General features: G+C 45.2%; 1 protein-coding gene across 1 annotated transcript in view; it reads left to right on the top strand.

Moving 5' to 3' along the window:
• The first annotated feature begins 1,328 nt into the window (after positions 1-1,328).
• The window catches only part of LOC126253328 (protein N-terminal asparagine amidohydrolase), a 251,395-nt gene continuing 232,395 nt past the window's right edge, over positions 1,329-20,328 (top strand). The window contains exon 1 of the mRNA XM_049954594.1: positions 1,329-1,486. The gene's annotated coding sequence lies outside the window, so the exon portion shown is untranslated. The remainder of the gene's footprint in view (positions 1,487-20,328) is intronic.

The raw sequence follows: 20,328 nt of genomic DNA, 5'->3' as shown, positions 1-20,328 counted from the left end.
TCCCAAACAACTATGGAATTTTTATAGCTGACAATGTGCTTTGCCAGAAATTCTGGACAATTCGAACTAATGATTAGGCTACCCATATCGCCCAACATGAATCCCATCGTTCATTTATGGGACATAAACGAGAGGTCAATTCGTGCATAAAATATTATTACGGCAACAACTTTGCAGTTACGGACGGCGACAGAGACAGCATGGCTGAATATTTCTGCACGGGACGTCCAACGACCTATCGTGTCTACAGTATGTCGAGTTGGTGCGCTGCACAAAAGGAGGTCCGACACGATATTAGGAGGTATCTCATGACTTTCCTCTTCTCAGTATATATAATTGGTATTACAGCCTTGTTGTTGTTGTTGTTGTTGTTGTTGTGGTCTTCAGTCCTGAGACTGGTTTGATGCAGCTCTCCATGCTACTCTATCCTGTGCAAGCCTCTTCATCTTCCAGTACCTACTGCAGCCTACATCCTTCTGAATCTGCTTAGTGTATTCAGCTCTTGGTCTCCCTCTACGATTTTTACCCTCTGCACTGCCCTCTAGTACTAAATTGGTGATCCCTTGATGCCTCAGAACATGTCCTACCAACCGATCCCTTCTTCTAGTCAAGTTCTGCCACAAACTCCTCCCCAATTCTATTCAATACCTCCTCGTTAGTTATGTGATCTACCCATCCTTCAGCATTCTTCTGTAGCACCACATTTCGAAAGCTTCAATTCTCTTCTTGTCTTAACTATTTATCGTCCATGTTTCACTTCCACACATGGCCACACTCCATACAAATAGTTTCAGAAACGACTTCCTGACAGCCTTATGAAATAGTAATAATCTTTTAAAAATCATTGTGTTTTGTGATCGAAACACAATTGAACTCTCTTCTGTGTATCCCACATAAAATTTAATCTTACTTCTCAGGGAGTAATTACCTCCAGGTATGCAACCACTGCTGTAGAATTTATGCTTCCGTTGCCAGTTCCGGCGTTCTTACGGGTATAGTAATGTACAGGCGTGTCCCTGTAATTGGCAGTGGCGTGTAGGATCGGGCGTTTTCGGACGAGTCGCAGAATTACGACACGTTGCGGGAGCAGCCTTTTGTTTTATTGCAGTTGGGGCGCCGGCGAGGAACGCGGCTGTGTGATGCTGGCAGTGGCGCCCGGGGCCGGCGTTGCCGCGTCGCGACGCCGCGCGGGGGCGTGTCCGCCGCGCCGTGACCGCTGCTGCCCTCTGCGGCCGGCCGCTGTGCCATAGCGCACGCCACGCCGCGCAGCGCAGGCGGAGGCGGCCGAGCGGCGCCGAGCGCGCCCGACCCCGCCCGACCGCCCGTGTCAGCGGCCAGTACTGCACGCGCCGCGCTGACGGAAACAGCTTACGTCGCTTCGCTCCGCCCCGCGTCGCGTCACACAGCACGCCGCGCTGGGATGAACCACGCGCGCTCCTAGGCCAGCCACGCCCGCAGCTGCGCTACACGCCACAGCCGGCAACAGGTGGGCACGCTCGCCTTCCCCCGCTCTGCACCGCGTTGTGTCTCTGGCGCCTCGCTTCACCGACGCACTTCCTACACCGTCATGTCGATGGATGCCGTGACGCACTCGCGGCGTGGTTCCGCGTCTGCCACAGCTCCACTCCTCAACTTGCAGTCAGGGCAATTTCGTCCGCAATCCCTCGCGTATTTCACTCACAGCTGAAAAACGAAAACTCCGTGTGTCTGTTTACTCTCGTTAGATGTAGTCGTGAAACGGACCATTCACTCGCTCACCGCACAAAGTTTTCGTCAAGCGCTGTCACCGACACTCTTCAAGACGACACACGACCGCCTCATCAAATCGCTGTCTGCAAAATAAACGACACATGTTGTGGTGACACTCTTGTTAACGGGTTCTGAATGAACTGGGTTTTATTAACTGTCCCAGCCTCCCGTTCGTGGGTGAACGGTCTATCGAACAGGGGCCTAACACACAAGATCTCCGCTATTGCACAACGGATAATTGTTTAAGAATCTTTTTGCGGCCCCAAAATTTGTACCTCACTTCCTGCGAACGCGTAATTCCTGCAAAGATTTCAGTTCAAAAGTGTAAAAGCGATGACCTCAGTCTCAGAATAGTTGTCATTCCCAGTAGCGTATCTCACTGCTTTAAATGAAAAGTTAACACGTATTAAATTCGAATCAAGGTCATCTCATATTCATACGCGTCGTTTCAACTTGTAAAAATGAAACAGGAGACTGCTGAACACACAGTCTACATTATATTCTGGAAAACAAATATGCCAACAATGCGCATCGTAATCCCTAACTACACTGTTGTGAAAAACTGAAGGACGACAGAAACTTTCGCTTGATGCATCACACTCAAGTGACATAGCTCGAACAAACTTCGACCGTACGTAGAAAGAACTACTACAGTATCGTCCGAAGGTAGCTGATAGAAGTAAGCAGCGAGACGAACAGAAATGACACTTTTATTCAAAACAATAATTACGCCGATGTTACCGCGATTTGTGATGGTCCACTGAACATCATAAAAGGCGCGACATGGTTCTTAATATGGTGTGTGGTCACCGTAGACCGCAATACATGCTCTGCAATGCGCTCCCCCGCTGGCTGCAACGTTGTTAACGAGTTCTTGTGGTAGAACCGTTCTTCCAACAGCGCAGTTGACAACTGGTGAAATGTCGTTGTGGATTTAAGTCAGGTGAGCGGGCAGGCGAGTCAATTCGCCGGATATCCTCTCGTTCGAAGATCTCGTCCACCTGTTGTGTTCGGTGCGGTCGCGCCTTGTCATCCATAACAACGAAGTCAGGGCCCGATACACCTCTGAAAAGACGCATATGGATAAGGAGTACAGCGTCAGAATAATGTTGACCAGTGAATATACCGTTTTCAGAGATTTGTACGTCAGTGCACCCACGCATCATGTTCCCGCCCACCATAACACCTGGACCACCAAAACGGTCCTCTTCTAGATTGCTGGACGAACCCTCATATGACAAGAGGTGAGAACACAGAACGCACCTAGGAACATTGTCGAACATGATCGTTTTGGCGGCCGAAGTGTTATTGTGTGGGGAGGCATGATGATGCGTGGACGTACTGATATCCAAATGTTTGAACAAGGAAGACTCAGCAATCATCCTCATTGCGACACTGCACTTCTCCCTGTGCGTCTTTTCTATCTAGTCGCCTTCTGGTGCGTGGCGGGGAGGGCTTCGTGGACCAATTGTCACTTCCCTATTCCAGTCGCAGATGCTGCGCGCAGAGAACGAAGCTCTCTGATTTTGCCCTCATAAACTTTTCACGAGATTACGCAGGACAAAGCATTATATCAACACTTCTAAGAAAATACGCTCTCGGAATTTAAAGAGTAGATCACATACTGATTAATGCCTCTTGTAGCGTCTGCCGTTGGCTTGGATATCACCTCTGCTATGCTTCCACACTAGGACGAAGCGCCTTGCCTTTATGTGGACCTTCTCTGTTTCCTGTAACAATACCTTCTAAAATGGGTTCCACAGTGACGAAGAATATGAACGTACCGGTCAAACTAGAGTATCATAATCTACATCATTTGTGGGTGGACAACATTGCCTGAGGATTCCTCCAATGTATCTCAGTGTGACATCTGCTTTTCTATGGATTAGCTTTATGTTTAAATCGCACCGGGCGTATTTACGCAGATATTTAATGGATGTGACCGCTTCCTGTGCTTCTTCGGTAATCGTGTTATTGTATATGATGATGACACAACCATTGAAATGTGTAATCCACTTTAAAATAATAAAGTGTGTACAATCAATGACATCGATTTGTTGTTGAATCCTAGAATATATTTTGAGGTAAAACATAGTGAGATATCTAGAATAGAATGGCTTCCTCCATACCAGCCTCCTTGGATTCCGAAATCCTCGATCACGTGGAATACAACTCGCAGTTTTTGCCACATGGCATCCTGAAGGCTATGGACCAAGGCCATCAGGTAGATGCAGTATCCCTCGATTTCCAAAAAAAGCGGGTTCGATTCCCGGCAGGGTCAGGGATTTTCTCTGCCTCGTGATGACTGGGTGTTGTGTGATGTCCTTAGGTTAGTTAGGTTTAAGTAGTTCTAAGTTCTAGGGGACTGATGACCATAGATGTTAAGTCCCATAGTGCTCAGAGCCATTTGAACCATTTTTTTCCAAAAAAAGGTTTTGACTCAGTTCCACATCTGCGCTTGCTGTCAGAAGTATGATGGTATCAAGCGAAATTTGTGACTGGACTGATTTTTTGGTAGCAAGGATGCAGTATGTTATCTGGGATGTGTAGTCATTGACAGAAATTGATGTAATTTCAGGCGCGCCCCAGGGAAGTGTTTTGGGACTCTTCTGTTCATGTTCAATATTAATGACTGTAAAGAAAATTTTTATCGCAGCTTCCGACTTCTTTGCATACAATGCATTTGACTACAGTGAAGTAGAGCCTGAAAAAGCCTCTCAAATGTTCAGTCAAATTTGGAAAGACAACAAACAGGTCCAAAGTTGGCAAGTTGCTTTAAATGTTCAGAAACTTAAAATTTGGCACTTCACACAACGCAGAATAGAATTCCATGACTGGAACATCAGTTCGTCCAAATACTTCAGTGTAACTGTTTGTAGAAATATGGAATGGATTGATAACATCAGCTCAGTTGTAGGTACAACAGGTGGAAGAGTTGAGTTCTTGGTAGGATAGGGGGAGAATGCAATCAGTCTGCAAAGGAAATTGCTTACGAAACACTCGTGCGACCCATCCTAGACTACCGTTCATTTGCGTGGGACTCGTACCAAAGGGGGTTAACAGGTGGTTTTGGACGTATACAGAGGACAGCAAAAAGAGTGATCACAGGTTTCTTTGAACCAGGTGTGAGCGCTGCTCAGATGCTAAAACACGTAAACTGACAGACGCCTTAAGATAGCCGCCCACCGCCCTGAGAAGGGCACTTGCAGAATTACAAAAATGGCTCTGAACACTATGCGACTTAACTTCTGAGGTCATCAGTCGCCTAGAACTTAGAACTAATTAAACCTAACTAACATCACACACATCCATGCCCGAGGCAGGATTCGAACCTGCGACCGTAGAGGCGGTCGCTCGGCTCTAGACTGTAGCGCCTAGAACCGCACGACCACTCCGGCCGGCGCAGAATTACCGCAACCAGTTTCATGTGAGGAATCTGGACATATACTACAATCCTATACGTATCGACTTTGATGACAATATTCGAATATCTACAGCGCGCACAGACGGTTTTAGGCAGAAACTCTTCCCGCGCTACATATGCAAATGGAACAGGGAGCAACCACAATTTGTAGTTCATTGGGAAGTACCCTCTGCCATGCAATGACAATGTTTTGCAGAGTATAAATGTAGATATACTGTGTAAGCCTAGACCCATACATGATTCTCCTGGAATCACATTGGCTCCCTTCGATGTGTAGACGGTTCCAACTTGCCATTAATAGAGAGGCGTTAAGTTATCAATGAATCCGAACCATTCATTTGCGTGAGCGTATTCTTCATCATTAAATATTTGTCACAAGAGAAATTCATGTTAAGTTGTTGTTATAGCCTTCGTCCAAAGACTGTTTTAGTCCAGCTGTCCATCCTGTGCTAATAACAACTGCAACCGCCGTCCACTTGGACCTCTTTGCTGAAGTCAAGCATACAATTTTTACCTCCTTTACCTCCTCTGTTGCCAAATCAACTATTCCCTGATACCTGAGAGTGTGTCGTATCACCCTTTCCCTTCTCCTAGTCAATTTGTTGTAAAGCTCCCTGAATGTGTACCAGTTCAGATTAAGCACCGTGTCTGCAACCATCTCACTCGAGTGTAACGCACCTGTAACCACTGGCTGCAGGCGTTCCACGTCCTGTGGTACGTGTTCATTAAACGGATTGTGTAACATTGTTGTATATCTCGTACAGGTGTTTTGTGAGCAGCCTCCGTTGTAGACAAACCGGTTTGCCTGTATCCTACCAATGAATCGACGCCTGCGTTTGATACCGCGCTATTGTCCTTGCTTTCTTCCGACTCATGGACGATTTCAGCCGGCCATTCACGAAGGGATCCAGACGCTGGACGTGGAATCTCAGCTGCTGAGTCTCCTTGTAAAGCGTCTTTGAATCATTACCATAGACAGGAGATTTCTAGATTTTGACAGGGCTTTTGATATCGTCCCTCACAAGGGGCTTCTGACCTCATTGGGTGCCTATGAAGTATCGTCGCAGTTGTGCGACTGGACTCTTTATTTTCAGAAGGGTCACATTTCATGGTAACTGGCGGAAAATCGTGGAGTGAAACAGAAGTCATATCTGGCGTTTACAAAGCAAGTGGTATAGGCCCTCTCCTGTTTCTAATTTATATAAATGGTTTAGAAAACAATCTGAATAGCCATCTTACACTGATGTGACAAAAGTCATTGGATATCGGTATGCACACATACAGATAGCGATAGTAGCGCGTACACAAGGTATAAAAGGGCAGTGCGTTGGCAAAGAAATTTACCAACGTCACCTGGATGTCCCAGTCGAGTGTTTTAATATGTTGAAACTTCAAGTAAATCCACAGAAAAGCCAAGCCAGCATCGTTGGTCGCACCGCTTGTGTTTCCATCGTCCAGATTTCCATCTCTGCATCTTCAACCAACCTATCCTTCTGACTGATACAGTAAAGTATTTAGGACTAACTCTCGACAGAAAACTAACATGGCACGCACATCTCCTTACCATCCAACACAAAGCCCGAAACCAACTAAAACTACTAACAGGCCGCATCTGGGGTCTTCGTCCTTCTGCTATTATCCTCACCTATAAATGCCTCATCCACCCCATCCTAACCTATGCCAACATTGTCTGGATGTAATTAATTTTGTTTAAAAATATAACATTTTTATACCAGTTGAAAAGAAATTTCCTTCATAGGCACATGACTGATTGACGGTGTTATCGGACGAAACGACGAGTTCATCAAAAGTTACTTTCGTAAGATAGTGTGTCCGCTAAAAGTGGGCGGATCCAGTCAGAGGAGTCAAACTATAAAGGGAGGAAGCTAAAAACACACAGAGTAGAAGGCATAAAACAGTAGACCAAATCTAAAAACTGGAAAAACAGAGGGATGAAAGAGCTGTCTTTCCATGTGGGTGTAGTCATGGGTTCCAGTCTCAGAAAAAACGAAAAGAGGCCCCAACCACAACCACACTGCCCCTACTCCAGGAGTAAAGCAAAACCTTATACGTGAAAATAAAAACCACTTTCACGTAGGAAACAGAGGACAAATTCAACCATCCACGAATCGTCTGCTAATATTAAAGACAAGGAATCTGGAAGGCTATACTTGGTACGAACGGCCAAAAGAAGGGGACATTGCTTGAATATATGGGATACTGACAGTCTGGCTCCACTACCACATTGTGGGGTGGCTTTTTACACAAGAGAAAACAATGGGTGAGCCTGGTATCACCGATGCGAAGACGGCATAAGAGAATGGACTCCTACGGGGAGCCTGGATCTGTCCCTTGAAATTCTGGAAAGACATGCGCTCCTCCTCGCCTTCTGCATCGCTTACCTTCTTCAATGTACCAACTCATCTGCTTTACACACCTCCTTCTCTTCGGATCCGATACGCTGATCGCAAAACCCAATCCCAGCACCCTGTTCCCACCCACTACTATAAAATCTGGGTACTATGCTGCACCACTACATCCATAGTCCTCCTTCCATGCACCTTCATGCCATATCCAACGTCTGTGGTATTTCAGACGTCGCCGCGCTGTCCGTTTGAATACCTGCCTTGCTGCAAACAAGTACACTGCCTGACTCGATATACATGACGTGTCCGTACGATCCTGTGAGCCCGAGTGAACAACATGTCTGTCCTCTCGGGCGCTCGTCATGTGGAATAGCTGAAATCCTGCCTCTCCACGTACATCATACTCCGCAAGCCACTTGACGGCTTGTGGCAAACGGTACCCCTGGTATCACTAGCTCATGCCCCCTTCTGTGTTCCATTCGCAAAAGGCGCGTGGGAAGAATGACGATAAGCCTTAATATTAGCTCCAATTCCTCGAACTTTCTCATAGTGTTTTTTCGCGAGGAGTATGCAGGAGGAAGTGATACGCTCTCTAACTCTTCCCGGAAAATGCTCTCTCGAAATTTCAATGGAAAGCATCCTCGTGATGCACAACGCCTCTCTTCTGGCGTATGCCATTGGGGTTTGTTGAGCATCTCTGTACGCTCCCGTGATGAAACGCGTCGCTCTTCGTTGGATCTTCTCTAGCTTTTCTATCAGTCCTACCTGGTAAGGATCCCAGACTGATTAATAATACATAAGAATAGGTCGAACAAGCGCCTTGTTCGCCACTTCCTTCGTGAATGAGTTACATTTCCTTAAGATACTGAGTCTGGGATCTTCCTTTTGCTAATATTTGCTTTATGTGGTCATTCTACTTAAAAGTCGCTCTAGACATTTTGCTGCAGGTACTGTTTCCAGCAGTTTCTCATCAATAGTGAAGTTGTACAGTAGTGGATGTCTTTCCCTATGTATGCATAATATGTTACATTTATTTACTTTCAAGGTCAACTGCCAGAGCCTGCACCATTGATCAATGCTTCACAGGTCATTCTGTAAATCGATGTGTGTTCCGCCGTTGCTATCCTCTTACAGACAACCGCATCGCATTTTTTTCTTCAATAATTCTTTATTGAACATAATAATTACACACACGAAAGAATGGTGTTTTATATACACACCCTATTTTTCCACGTAATCTCCATCTCGTTCTACGGCCTTCCTCCAGCGCGAAACAATAACGTGTATGCTCTGTCGCTGGCAATCCTTGTCCCGGTGGCAGAGCCAGTGCTTCACTGTGTAGATCGCCTCCTCATCGCCCTCAAAATGTCTTTCACGTATGGCATCCTTTAATGGCCGAAAAAAGTGGAAGTCCGAGGGGGCTAGGTCAGGTGTGACAGCCGTGGATGGTCTCCCCGACCGGTGCAAATCGTGGACCTCACCCTCCGTGCCCAGCGACTAACTGTACTTCTGTCGACAGCAGACGCTCCATAGACTTTGCACACGCGTTTGTGACCATTTCCCACAGTTTCTTTCTCTGCAGTGAGAAATTAAATGGCAGCACGTTGCTTGTAACTTACATCACCTACAGACGCCATTTTGAAACTGTCCTGGAGCTACGCTATGAGTTGGAAGTGACGGAAAATTGGCGCGCTCACTGAGGAAACTTCAAATAATACATTCGTAACGTTTCACATTCGTAGCATTGTTTTCGGGGGAGAAAAAAAATGCGGCGCATTAGTTTCTGGGCAACCCTCGTATTTGCTTTATGTGGTTCAAAAAATGGTTCAAATGGCTCTGAGCACTATGGGACTCAACTTCTGAGGTCATTAGTCCCCTAGAATTTAGAACGAGTTAAACCTAACTAACCTAAGGACATCACACACATCCATGCCCGAGGCAGGATTCGAACCTGCGACCGTAGCGGTCCCGCGGTTCCAGACTGCAGCGCCTAGAACCGCACGGCCACTTCGGCCGGCCTTTATGTGGTCATTCCACTTAGTCACTCTGGATAGTTACTCCTATATTTTGCTGCAGGTACTGTTTCCAGAAAATTCCCATCAACAGTGAAACTGTACAGTAGTGGGTTTCTTTTCCCCTGTGTGCACAGTCTGTTACATTTATTATGTTTCAGAGTCAGCTGTCAGAGCCTGCACCATTCTTCAACCCTCTGCATGTCATTCTGCAAATCCGTGGGTCTCCGGCCTTGTTACCCTCTTACAGACAACCTGTGGTGTGCGTACTGTAAGACCTTCGGTACACACACTATCAGATTATTTGACTTGTCGCTCTAACGAAGTAGGCGAGTGTCAGCAATATGTCTCGTGGTCTTATCGTGGCGTGTTTATCTTCTGCCGTTAGGTCAGACGATAGAAATGCCACTTGCACACTTAGTGTAGCAGATTGACGGCGACCAACTTTAAACAGAACTTGATTAATTTTCACACATTTATTAAAATAATAAAAAGCATAGACATTACGCAACTTGATTCTGGATGCTGTTTACAATTGACAATTTGAAGTTCCTTTGGTCTTGGTACGTTAATCTTATTCTCACATATCTCTGATACTTGACAAAGTGTCTATACATTTATGTTCATGGTAATCTTGTTAGGCGGAGACTGAAACTTGACTATAGACTGGTACGGACTAATTCAGACTGGTGCAGACAAATGCAGACTGACTAATCGGAGGTCTGTACACTCGTTATAATACCTCGCGCGTTCAAGTATCACTGCGCGAGTGTGATCCGCGAGGAGAAAAGGTTCTACATTAGCAGCAATCTCATTGGCTGCGTTACATATTCATATGCGGATCGGCGGAAGCAGAATTTGGTCCGTCTCTAAGGCAGCGCCATCTCGTAGCTCGGAGACGGACGAGCGCTGCGCTGTTGTGCTTAGCGAGGCGCGCTCTAGTGGGAAAGTTGTGTATGCGCTGACTATGCGGAACTATGTACACAACACAACCACATCATATGCGAGCAGTCTTGAAGAGCTTCCGACCATTTCTACCAGATCACATAGTAACGATCCTATCATACTTCCTTGTGGTACTCCAGAAATTACTTCCCTACATCTGTCCATTTTGTTCCATTAAGAGCAACGTGTTGAGTAGACCTCCTGAACCCATAGATTCCATATTCGCACAACACTCGTGGGATCCCGATCAACACGGACAGAAATGTGGCGGGACGATAAACTACAGTCCCGATAGGTCACGAACCTGCCGCTGTACAGTTGTAACATGAGCTGGTAGAAGTTTGGCTTTCTTAAAAGGTGCATATCATAATTTCCTCAAAAACAACAAACATTCAAATGCGATTTCTGAACGAGAAACCCGTTGCGCAGTCTTTTCTTATGTGCCGAATGTGGATGGCATTCTTCCTTGCTTTGGAGGTTGTCCTAAAATGCTGAGCGTATGCATGTCGGAGCATGCCGATTCGACCTTTCGTTCCGCGCCGCCCTCACCGTGTTGCAGTTTGAGAGGCCATTAGAGAGCAAACGAGCACCGGACCGGAGTGGCAGGCTGTACAGCGAGACCCGGTCGGTATCGTAATGCACGGCGCCGGCGCCGGCGCCGGCAAGTGGCCGAGTTACGGTGTGAGCCTCGCTGGGGTCGCCTAATTGGCGAGAGCTGTTTCCGCTCGCCGCCCGTCTCTCTCTGTCTGCCTGTCTTGTCTTGTCTGTTCCCGGCCAGTGTCCCTTGTCTGGGCGGCGAGCGTGCTAGAGCCGAGCTGCTCCCCGCAATGGCCGCAATTAACGCCACAGCAGACGTGCTAACAAGGACGAGCTCCAGGGCTGCAGAAGAAGAAGAAGAAAAAAGACACTACTACACAAATGCGGCGTGACGGCCAAGGTGGCGGCGTGATGGAGAAACGCTCAGTAGTGGGCGCGCGAGGAGCGCCGTTCAAAATGGGACATAAGAGGCGGCGGTGTCGCATGGAGGGTCGTGAGTTCAAAACGCACCTGAACTGTGAAATTTTAATTTCTGTATTCGGTTCGAGTACACTCTAGAAGTATCCACAAATGGCAAGAATCATTGTACTGGAATGTTCTGTAGCTGTATACACAGGGTGGTCCATTGATCGTGACCGGGCCAAATATCTCACGAAATAAGCGTCAAACGAAAAAACTACAAAGAACGAACCTCGTCTAGCTTGGAGGGGGAAACCAGATGGCGCTATGGTTGGCCCACTAGATGGCGCTGCCATAGGTCAAACGGATATCAGCTGCGTTCTTTTAAATAGGAACCCCCATTTTTTATTACATGTTCGTGTAGTACGTAAAGAAATATGAATGTTTTAGTTGGACCACTTTCGCTTTGTGATAGACGGCGCTGTAATAGTCAAAAACATAAGGCACACAATTTTAGACGAACAGTTGGTAACAGGTAGGTTTTTTAAATTAAAATACAGAACGTAGGTACGTCTCAACATTTTATTTCGCTTGTTCCAAGGTGATACATGTACCTTTGTGAACTTAGCATTTCCGAGAACGCATGCTGTTTCAGCGTGATTACCTGTAAATAAATGCTCAAAATGATGTCCGTCGACCTCAATGCATTTGGCAATACGTGTAACGACATTCCTCTCAACAGCGAGTAGTTCGCCTTCCGTAATGCTAGCACATTCATTGACAATGCGCTGACGCATGTTGTCAGGCGTTGTCGGTGGATCACGATAGCAAATATCCTTCAACTTTCCCCTCAGAAAGAAATCCGGAGACGTCAGATCCGGTGAACGTGCGGGCCAAGGTATGGTGCTTCGACGACCAATCCACCTGTCATGAAATATGCTATTCAATACCGCTTCAACCGCACGCGAGCTATGTGCCGGACATCCATCGTGTTGGAAGTACATCGCCATTCTGTCACGCAGTGAAACATCTTGTAGTAACATCGGTAGAACATTACGTAGGAAATCAGCATACATTGCACCATTTAGATTGCCATCGATAAAATGGGGACCAGTTGTCCTTCCTCCCATAATGCCGCACCATACATTAACTCGCCAAGGTCGCTGATGTTCCACTTGTCGCAGTCATCATGGATTTTCCGTTGCCCAATAGTGCATATTATGCCGGTTTACGTTACCGCTGTTGGTGAATGACGCTTCGTCGCTAAATAGAATGTGTGCAAAAAATCTGTCATCGTCTCGTAATTACTCTTTTGCCCAGTGGCAGAACTGTACACGACGTTCAAAGTCGTCGCCATGCAATTCCTGGTGCATAGAAATGTGGCACGGGTGCAATCAGTGTTGATGAAGCATTCTCAACACCGACGTTTTTGAGATTCCCGATTCTTGCGCAATTTCTCTGCTACTGATGTGCGGATTATCCGCGACAGCAGCTAAAACACCTACTTGGACATCATTTGTTGCAGGTCGTGGTTGAGGTTTCACATGTGGCTGAACACTTCCTGTTTCCTTAAATAACATAACTATCCGGCGAACGGTCCGGACACTTGGATGATGTCGTCTAGGATACCGAGCAGCGTACATAGCACACGCCAGTTGGGCATTTTGATCACAATAGCCATACATCAACACGATATCTACCTTTTCCGCAATTGGTAAACGGTCCATTTTAACACGGGTAATGTATCACGAAGCAAATACCGTCCGCACTGGCGGAATGTTACGTGACACCACATACTTACACGTTTGGGACTATAACAGCGCCTTCTATCACAAAGCGAAAAAAGTGGTCCAACTAAAACATTCATATTTCTTTACGTACTACACGAATATGTAATAAAAAATGGGGTTTCCTATTTAAAAAAAAACGCAGTTGACATCCGTTTGACCTATGGCAGCGCCATCTAGCGGGCCAACCATAGCACCATCTGGTTTCCCCCTTGAATCTAGAATAGTTTCGTTATTTGTAGTTTTTTCGTTTGATGCTTATTTCGTGAGATATTTGGCCCGGTCACTATCAATGGACCGCCTTGTATACCGTATGTGTTCTGGCCGGAGGCAGTTCGCTCCGCGCTCTTGTACGTGCAAGTGCTGAATAAACCTTCGTAAAGTGAAGTTAATGTTCGTCATTCATCTACTTACATCTTCTTCTACGTGACAATATTATTCCTGTCAGCAACTTAGATGCATGAACTGTTAAGCTGATGGTGCGATAATTCTCGCACTTGTCAGCTCTTGCCGTCTTCGGAATTGTGTGGAAGATATTTTTCCGAAAGATGGATGGTATGTCGCCAGAGCCGGCCGCAGTGGCCGAGCGGTTCTAGGCGCTACAGTCTGGAACCGCGCGACCGCTTACGGTCGCAGGTTCGAATCCTGCCTCGGGCATGGATGTGTGTGATGATGTCCTTAGGTTAGTTAGGTTTAAGTAGTTCTAAGTTCTAGGGGACTGATGACCTCAGCAGTTAAGTCCCATAATGCTCACAGCCGTTTGAACCATTTTTATGTCGCCAGATTCATAGATTCTATACACCAACGTAAATAGTCGTCTTGTTGCTACTTCTCGCTAAGATTTTAGGAATTCTGATGGAGTATTATCTATCCGTTGTGCCTTATTTTACCTTAAGTCCTCCAAAGCTCTTTTAAATTCTGATTATAATACTGGATCCCCTATCTCTTCTAAATCGACTCCTGTTTCTTCTCCTATCACATCAGACAAATATTCCCCCTCATAGAGGCTTTCAATGTATTCTTTCCACCTATCCGCTCTCTCCTCTGCATTTAACAGTGGAATTCCCGTTGTGCTCTCAATGTTATCATCCTTGCTTTTAATGTCCCTGAAGGTTGTTTTGACTTTCCTGTATGCTGAGTCATTCCTACCGACAGTCATTTCTTTTTCGATTTCTTAACATTTTTCATGCAGCCATTTCGTCTTAGCTACTATGTATCATACAGATATCTTTCCTAAGTCGTTTTGGAATGTGTTCTGATCTTCTGATGACATTACTAGGCGATAAACGACATGCCAAATTCAGAAGAACGCAAAATCCCCAAGAGTGGCTAAGTTTCACGGAAGCTCGAAATTTAGTGCGGACGTCAATGCGAGATGCTTTTAACAGTTTCCACAGTGAAACATTGTCTCAAAATGTGGTAGAAAACCCAAAGAGATTTTGGTCGAATGTAAAGAACACCAGTGGCAAAAAACAGTCAATACCGTCACTGCGCGATAGCGATGGAATTGTTACCAATGATGGTGTCACTAAAGCAGAGTTGCTAAATACAGTTTTCCGTAATTCCTTCACGAAAGAAAACGAAGTAAATATTCCAGAATTCGAGGACAAAACAGCTGTTAGCATGAGTGACATAAAAGTAGATATCTTAGGTGTTGCGAAACAACTCAAATCACTTAAGAAAGGCAAGTCTTCCGGTCCAAATGGTATACCAATCAGGTTCCTTCCAGAGTATGCAGACACAATGGCGCCTTTCGTAGCAATCACATACAACCGCTAACTTGACGAAAGGTCTGTTCCTAAAGACTGGAAAGTAGCACAGGTCACACCAATATTCAAGAAAGGAAATAGGAGCAACCCATTGAATTACAGACCCATATCACTGACTTCAATTTGCAGTAGGAATTTGTAGCAGTTACTGTACCCGAACGTTATGAATCACCTTGAAGAAAATAACTTACTGGTACATAACCAACACGGATTGAGAAAATATCGTTCTTGTGCAACACAGCTAGCTCTTTATTCCCATGAAGTAGTGAGTGCTGTCGACAAGGGATCCCAGATCGATTCCATATTCCTAGATTTCCAGAAGGCTTTTGATACCGTTCACACAAGCGACTGTTAATCAAATCACGTGCATATGGAGTATCGTCTCAGTTGTGTGAGTGGATTCGTGATTTCCTCTCAGAGAGGTCACAGTTCGTAGTGATAGACGGTAAATCATCGAGTAGAACAGAAGTGATATCTGGCGTTCCGCAAGGTAGTGTCATAGGCCCTCTGCTGTTCCTGATTTACATAAATGGTATAGGTGATAATCTGAGCAGCCCCCTTAGCTTGTTTGCAGATGACGCTGTAATTTACCGTCTATTAAAATCATCAGACGATCAATTCCAATTACAAAATGATCTAGAGAGAATCTCGGTATGGTGCGAAAAGTGGCAATTGGCACTAAAGAAAGAAAAGGGCGAGGTCATCCACATGGGTACTAAAAGAAATCCGATAAATTTTGGGTACACGACAAATCGCACAAATCTAAGGGCTGTCAATTCGACTAAATACCTAGGCATTACAATTACGAGCAACTTAAATTGGAAAGACGACTTAGATAATATTCTGGGGAAGGCGAAACAAAGACGGCGCTTTTTTGGCAGAACACTTAGAAGATGCGACAAACCCACTAAAGAGACAGCTTACATTACACTTGTCCGTCCTCTGCTGGAATATTGCTGCGCGGTGTAGGAACCTTACCAGGTAGGATTGACGGAGGACATCGAAAAAGTGCAAAGAACGGCAGCTCGTTTCGTGTTATCGCGCAATAGGGGTGAGAGTGTCACTGATATGATACACGAGTTGGGGTGGCAGTCACTGAAACAAAGGCGGTCTTTTTTGCGGCGAGATCTATTTACGAAATTTCAATAACCAACTTTCTCTTCCCAATGCGAAAGTATTTTGTTGACACCCACCTACGTAGGGAGAAATGATCATCAGTAAAATCACAGAAATCAGGGCTCGAACGGAAATATTTAGGTGTTCCTTTTTCCCACGCGCCATTCGAGAGTGGAATGGTAGAGACGTAGTATGAAAATGGTTCGATGAACCCTCTTGCCAGGCACTTACATGTGAATTGCAGAGTAATCATGTAGGTGTAGATGACCTGCAAACACCGTAAGACGGCTGCTCAGATTCTCTCCTAAGTAGTATATATAGTAAGAAACAGCAGAGGGCCTTTAACACTACCTTGGGGAAAGCCAGAAATCACTTACTTTTTACACGATGATTTTCCGCCAGTTAACTACGAACTGTGACCTCCATGACAGAAAATCAAGAATTCAGTCACGTAACTGAGACGATATTGCATAAGGACGTAATTTCACTACAAGCCGCTTTTATGGTAGTGTCAAAAGCTTCTGCAAATCTAGAAATACCGAATAAATTTGAAATCCATTGTCAGTAGCAATCAACACTTCTTGTGATATTCACTTCCATACAGTCATGTGCTTCATGCAGATGTTTTACGAAATAAATATTTTGTTTGTTTCTAAATTTCTTTTTTGTCTGCTTCCATATCCTTTCTTTGCAATGATATAAAGAACGATCCAAAGGATTCTCTTCGAAGGCCGTACAGTCCAGAATCGGTATGCCTATAGCGCAAAATTGCCGTAAGCATTGAGGTAATCTACTTACCGATGCAGCAAGTTGAAGATACCCGTCCCTAACTGCGTGCTGCACATCTCCACTCCACAGCATTCGGTACCCTTCAAGGGCTTTTTTTAGAGGATGGAAGCCGTGATAATCTCATGGGGAGAGATCAGGAGTACAGGGCGGATGCTCAAGTATCTCCCACTTCAGATGGCGTAACTTCTGCCGTACGAAATTTGAGATACGGGGACGTGCGTTGTCCCGTAGCAGCGGCACCCCTTGTCACCCACCATTCCACAACGATGCTTGTTATCGACAGAAATGCTACCCCATTTATATTCTTCGTTCTCAGACGGATTTCTACCGGTGTTTGTCCTTCGGCAGCCAAGAAAAGGATAACACCCCATTAGTCCTGTCTGGACACGTTTGATAATAACGTCGCCATAGTTCACGTCTCACATTTACCACACGCACTTCGTAAAGACACGAGTGCTTCACTAATTCCATGTCAGCATGTCGGTGCTTATATACTCCCATCGGAGTCACCCTACGTTTCATATACGCTGCTGTAATGCCCACAAACGTACACAAAGAAGAAATGTAGATGATAAACGGGTATTCATGGGACAAATATATTATACTAGAACTGACATGATTACATTTACACGCAATAAGGGTGCATAGATCCTGAGAAAACAGTACCCCGAACAACCACCTCCGGCCGTAACAACGGCCTTGATACGCCTTGACATTGAGTCAAACAGAGCTTGGATGGCGTGTACAGGTACAGCTGTCCATGCAGCTTCAACACGATACCACAGGTCATCAAGAGTAGTGACTGGCGTATTGTGACGAGCCAGTTGCTCGGCCGCCATTGACCAGGCGTTTTCAGTTGGTAAGAGATCTGGAGAATGTGCTGGCCAGGGCAGCAGTCGAACATTTTCTGTATCCAGAAAGGCCCGTACAGGACCTGCAACATGCGGTCGTGCATTATCCTGCTGAAATGTAGGGTTTCGCAGGGATCGAAAGAAGGGTTGAGCCACGGGACGTAACACATCTGAAATGTAACGTCCACGGTTCAAATTGCCATCAATGCGAAAAAGAGGTGACAGAGACATGTAACCAATGGCGCCCCACACCATGACGCCGGGTGATACGCCAGTATCGCGATGACGAATACGCGCTTCCATTGTGCGTTCACCGCGATGTCACCAAACACGGATGCGACCGTCCTGATGCTGTAAACAGAACCTGGATTTATCCGAAAAAATGACGTTTCGCCATTCGTGCATCCAGGTTCGACGTTGAGTAAACCATCGCAGCCGTTCCTGTCTGTTATGCAGCGTCAAGGGTAACCGCAGCCATGGTCTCCGAGCTGATAGTCCATGCTGCTGCAAACGTAGTGGAACCGTTCGTGCAGATGGTTGTTGTTGCAAACGTCCCCATCTTTTGACTCAGGGATCGAAACGCGGCTGCACGATCCGTTACAGCCATGCGGATAAGATACCTGTCATCTCGACTGCTAGTGATACGAGGCCGTTGGGTTTCAGCACGGCGTTCCGCATTACCATTCTGAACCCACCGATTCCATATTCTGCTAATAGTCATTGGATCTCGACCAACGCGAGCAACAATGGTGCGATACGATAAACCGCAATCGCGATAGGCTACAAGCCGACCTTTATCAAAGTCGGAAACATGATGGTATGCATTTCTCCTGCTTACACGAGGCATCACAACGACGTTTCACCAGGCAACGCCGGTCAACTGCTGTTTGTGTATGAGAAATCGGTTGGAAACTTTCCTCATGTCAGCACGTTGTAGTTGTCGCCACCGGCGCCAGCCTTGTGTGAATGCTCTGAATGGCTAATCATTTGCATATCACAGCATCTTCGTCCTGTTGGTTAATTTCCGCGTCTGTAGCACTTCATCGTCGTGGTGTAGCAATTTTAATGGCCAGTAGTGTATATTACCCTATGGGTCTTTCGTACCTTTGAAGCTATCATTGATTTACTTTCCTTTCGGTTAATTTTCAAATTGAGGGGATTCTTTCGAGATTACGATATCGTGTGCAGAGTTTGTGTTCAGTATCTTCTTTCATCTCTTCTAAAGTTTTTTCCGCGAATAGGTCGAACAAAAGAAATGGAATTAGGTAGTTATGCCTCACTGGTTTCAAATACCTCACTGCCTCGTTGTACGGCTTTTCTTAGATTCTTTCTAATTTAATGCACGAATCGTCCATGATTGAAGTCGCTCCCCACGCCCTCCATCAAGCTATGCGTCGTGTGAATCAATAAAGGTGACACAGCTCCCTGTTATTATCTTAGGTTTTTCCTTTTTTTCCTCAGCTTTCCCAAAACAAAAGGTTGATAGTCTCCACATTTTTTATCCGCTGAGTTTGAGGTAAGAGAAGGCGATGTTCGAAGTTGTGTGACAATTAAGGTTCGTCAGATGCTTGGTTAATGCGAAGAACAGAGGTCAACGATCATTAGGCTATTACCATTAATGTTTTGATTTTACTCGGAGTTAACACTAAGAACAGACCATAACAACTATTATCAATTTTCTGGATCTCAAAATATCAAACATAAATAACAAACACCATTTTGGTATCTTTCGAAAACCAACAACCACAGATGTTACCATCAATAACACATCCTGCCACCCGAGCCAACATAAGATGGCTAATTTCCGGTCAATGCTACATCGTATGCATAAAGTCCCCCTCACCCCCACTGTACAGCACAAAGAAATCAGCATAATCAAATCAATTGCCCAAAATAATGGCTATGATGCTTCAATCATAAACACACTCTCTCAAAAAACAAAAGAAAAAATGACTAGCAATAAGTCTTTGCAACAAGCAACAGCCACAATAACTATGAAAGACAAAAAATCAGTAAAATATGTAGCCCTACCATATATAGGCCCACTTTCATACAAAATTTCCAACCTATTCAAGAAGAAGAATGTCAAAATCAGTTTCTCTACCAATAACAAACTCCAACAAAGAGTCATACACTCACTCCCACACAATAGCATACCCCATAAAAGATCTGGAATTTATAAACTCAAGTGTAACAACTGTCCTAAATTCTACATTGGCCAAACAGGTAGAGCTTTTGAAACAAGATTTAAGGAACACCTTGATGCCCTACGTCTGAAAAACATAAGCAAATCTGCTTTTGCTACCCATCTTGCAGAAAACAATCATACAGTTGAGAATATAGAAAACAGCCTGCAGATATTACACCTCAAAGACAAGGGTTTCACAATGAATCTCTTAGAGGAGATTGAGATTCATACACATAAAAACAGGTTCCCTGATCTCATTCTGAATGAACAGTCAGTTAACACCCCCTTCCTAAATAACTGTGAAGAAGCTTTCACTTTTTTAAAATAACTTAAGCCTAATATTCCATTAAAAACATTCAGTATACAGGCCCCCAAAAACTGCTTATATGTCATTGA

The sequence above is a fragment of the Schistocerca nitens genome, chromosome 4, assembly GCF_023898315.1.
Source record: "Schistocerca nitens isolate TAMUIC-IGC-003100 chromosome 4, iqSchNite1.1, whole genome shotgun sequence".
Lineage (NCBI taxonomy): Eukaryota > Metazoa > Arthropoda > Insecta > Orthoptera > Acrididae > Schistocerca > Schistocerca nitens.
The sequence above is the reverse complement of the archived record's forward strand: the minus strand, read 5'-3'. Positions and strand labels throughout refer to the sequence as shown.